The sequence below is a fragment of the Leptonychotes weddellii genome, chromosome 11 (genome assembly GCF_054177405.1).
Source record: "Leptonychotes weddellii isolate Sample4059 chromosome 11, ASM5417740v2, whole genome shotgun sequence".
Lineage (NCBI taxonomy): Eukaryota > Metazoa > Chordata > Mammalia > Carnivora > Phocidae > Leptonychotes > Leptonychotes weddellii.
In genome coordinates this window covers 90716495-90720699 of record NC_138379.1, presented here as the reverse complement: position 1 = coordinate 90720699, position 4205 = coordinate 90716495, and positions in this window count along the sequence as shown.

The window sequence follows — 4205 nt, the reverse complement described above, 5'->3', positions numbered from 1 at the left end:
CTGTTCCATTGATTTACATGTCTGTTTTTGTGCCGGTACCACACTGTCTTGATGATTACAGCTTCGTAATAGAGCTTGAAGTCCGGAATTGTGATGCCACCAGCTTTGCTTTTCTTTTTCAACATTCCTCTGGCTATGTGGGGTCTTTTCTGGTTCCATACAAATTTTAGGATTATTTGTTCCATTCCTTTGAAAAAAGTGGATGGTATTTTGATAGGGATTGCATTAAATGTGTAGATTGCTCTAGGTAGCATTGACATTTTCACAATATTTTTTCTTCCAAACCATGAGCATGGAACATTTTTCCATTTCTTTGTGTCTTCCTCAATTTCTTTCATGAGTGTTCTATAGTTTTCTGAGTACAGATTCTTTGCCTCTTTGGTTAGATTTATTCCTAGGTATTTTATGGTTTTGGGTGCAATTGTAAATGGGATTGACTCCTTAATTTCTCTTTCTTCTGTCTTGTTGGTGTTTAGAAATGCGACTGATTTCTGTGCATTGATTTTGTATCCTGCCACTTTATTGAATTCCTGTATGAGTTTTAGCAGTTTTGGGGTGGAGTCTTTTGGGATTTCCACATAAAGTATCATATCATCTGCAAAAAAGGGAGAGTTTCACTTCTTTGCTGATTCGGATGCCTTTTATTTCTTTCTGTTGTCTGATTGCTGAGGCTAGGACTTCTAGTACTATGTTGAATAGCAGTGATGATAGTGGATATCCCTGCCATGTTCCTGACCTTAGGTGAAAAGCTCTCAGTTTTTTCCACTGAGTATGATATTTGCTGTGGGTTTTTGATAGATGGCTTTTACGATATTGAGGTATGTACCCTCTGTCCCTACACTGTGAAAGTTAAGAAAGGATGCTGTACTTTGTCAAATGCTTTTTCTGCATCTATTGAAAGCATCATATGGTTCCTGTTCTTTCTTTTGTTAATGTATTGTACCACACTGATTGATTTGCTTGAACCAACCTTGCAACAGGAATAAATCCCACTTGGTCGTGGTGAATAATCCTTTTAATGTACCGTTGGATCCTACTGGCTAGTATTTTGGTGAGAATTTTTGCATCCATGTTCATCAGGGATATTGATCTGTAGTTCTCCTTTTTGATGGGGTCTTTGTCTGGTTTGGGGATCAAGGTAATGCTGGCCTCATAAGATGAGTTTGGAAGTTTTCCTTCCATTTCTATTTTTTGGAACATTTTCAAAAGAATATGCATTCTTTAGTTCTTCCTTAAATGTTTGGTAGAATTCCCCTTGGGAAGCCATCTGGCCCTGGGCTCTTGTTTGTTGGGAGATTTTTGATTACTGCTTCGATTTCCTTACTGGTTATGGGTCTGTTCAGGTTTTCTATTTAACTGCCATTGCTCTCTTAATACACGTAGTAGACTAGGTCATTATTTAACTTCCAACATGTACCCCCATTCTAACAGTACCTCAATTTTCTTGAGGGGAAATAATTCTCCTCCACTGTGTAATCTTAGAAGAAAATTCTTGGAAACCACTTCCCATAACAGAAGATGAAGGGCTCAGATCCTCCTTCTCCTGGCCCTGGGAGTGGGAGCAGGAGTGATGCAAGTAACTAAGATTGACCAATAAGACATGTTCTGAGGACTTAGAATTTGAGCCAGCTTCAGCTGACTTAGGGTTGGGTGTTATTCTTTCCAAATGTTGCTCACCACACTGTTCCTTCCCCACAATGCCTACTGAGATTTCCATGGGTTTTTATGGGTTCTACATTTCCAAGCCTGCTTGTTCAGCCTCCTATCTGTTGTATGAGCCCCCTGACATCCTACCAAAAATTCCCTTCAGCTTAAGCTATTCTGAGGCAGTTTCTAGTATAGGAGACTGAGAAGTTGACTGATACAATAACATTCCACCAGAACCAGTCTCAGGCATAAGTCAATGTTAGGCTATGTCTTACTTCCTGCCCTTTTACACACTGTTTCCTGTGCATCAGGTGCTTTTCCTCCTTTAATAATAATTAACTTTTATTTATTTATTTACTTATTTATTTACTTATTTATTTTTACTTTTTATAGAGATGATAAGGTAGCAATTAAAAGCACAGGGTAAAATTCCAGATTAGGTCCTAAATGTGAGCCCTGAAACCATAAAAATCCTAGAAGAGAGCACAGGCAGTAATTTCTCTGACACTGTCCATAGCAACACTTTTCTAGATATATCTCCTAAGGCAAGGGAAACAAAAGCAAAAAAAAAAAAAAACCTATTAGGACTACATCAAAATAAAAAGCTTTTGCAAAGTGAAGGAACCATCAAGAAAGCAAAAAGGCAACTTACTAAATAGGAGAAGATATTTGCAAATGATATATCCAATAAGGGGTTAATATCCCAACTATATAAAGAACCTATACAACTCAACACCAAAAAACAAATAATTTAAAAATCGGCAGAGGACTTGAATAGACATTTTTCCTAAGAGGACATACAGATAGCCAACAGACACATAAAAAGATGTTCAACATCACTCCTCATCAGGGAAATGCAAATCAAAACCACAATAAGGTATCACCTCAGACCTGTCAGAATGGCTAAAATCAAAAAGACAAGAAATAGTTAGTGTTGGCAAGGATGTGGAGAAAAAGGAACCCTCGTATACAGCTGATGGGAGTATCAATTGGTACAGCCACCATGGAAAACAGTATGGAGGTTCCTCAAAAAATTAAAAATATAAATACCATATGATCCAACAATTCCTCTACTGAGTACTTATCCAAAAAAAACAAAAACACTAACTCAAAAAGACATATGCAACTATACCCAAATAAAAAATTTTTGAAGATTTAATTTAAAAAAATAAATTTCAGTTTATTCACTTATGTACTATTCAACAAGCTAGCCATTTAACACCTACGGCTTCGATTTCCTCGTATGTAAAAGGAGTATAACAGAAATATCCACATCACAGAATTGTTATGAGGATTCAGTGAGTTATATTACCTGAGAAATTAAGTAATAAAGTAAATGAGAATAATGTCTGGCACCTGGTAAGTGCTATATAATTGTTTGCTATTGTCATTATGTACTGAGTACTGTACAAACAATTCCCTATGCCTTTCACAATGTATCAAGTAGGCACAATAACCTTTATATATATAAGAAAACAGACTCAGAGAAGATAAAAACTTGCCTTGGTCCCACACTTAGTAAGTATCAATGGCAGAGTCAGTTTCATGTCTGTATCTAACTTCTACTGTCTGCCTCAACTCAAGTTTATCTCCTCCAGAAAGCCCTGAAAACCCCATGCGTTTTCCATGATGACTAGCTATTACTTTCATAAGCAATACAATTTAATTTTTATAAAATGGTGACCTTGGAAATATAATGGGGACTGAAGACTGACATTAATCAATGAACTTACCTCCATCTCTTCCTCTCCCTGGTCAAACCCCTACAACAAACCAGGCTCCAAGTTCCCTCCAATCTTTCTGTGACTGTATGAAAAATGAATTTAATCCTTTTCTAAGCTTAATAGTGCAATTGTCTAGCACAAGAGTAACCTCTGTTTGGGCCATTTAGTATTTAGTTATTCCATTGTGGAAAAACTTGCCATAAACTTTCCAAAACAAGGTGGTGCTTTGGTCATTAGCATCTGGCCTCTAGGATGATTTACACTTTTTTCTAGTATAAGTTTCAATTAAGTATAATACAGTAATGTATAAAACATGTGTTTTTACATATGTATAGCCAGTGTAATCACCATTCATATCAAGAAAGGAAGTATCTCCAGCTCTCCAGAGGGTTCCTTCATGTTCTGTCCAGTCAATAACCCCCCCAGTCAAGAACCATTATTCTGCAGACTTATATCAACACGGATTATTAGTTTACCTGTTTTCGAACTTAACATAAATGGAATTATAGGAAATGGACTCCACTGTATCTGGCCTCTTTAATTCAAAGTTATGTTTATGAGATTTATACCCGTTGTTTCATACTCCAATACTTTGTTCTGTTTCAGTGCCAAATAATAATCCATTGTTTGAATTTTCTAATTTACCTATGCTACAATTCATGAACATTTTGATTGTTTTCTATTTTGGTCTATTAGGAAGAGTACTGTAATAAACATTCCTGTGCAAGTCTTTTGTTGTACATATACATTCACTGATATCGGGTATAAATCTAGGAGTGAAACTGCTGGCTCATAAGACTAACATACAGCTTTCTGAATTTTCCAAAGTGATTC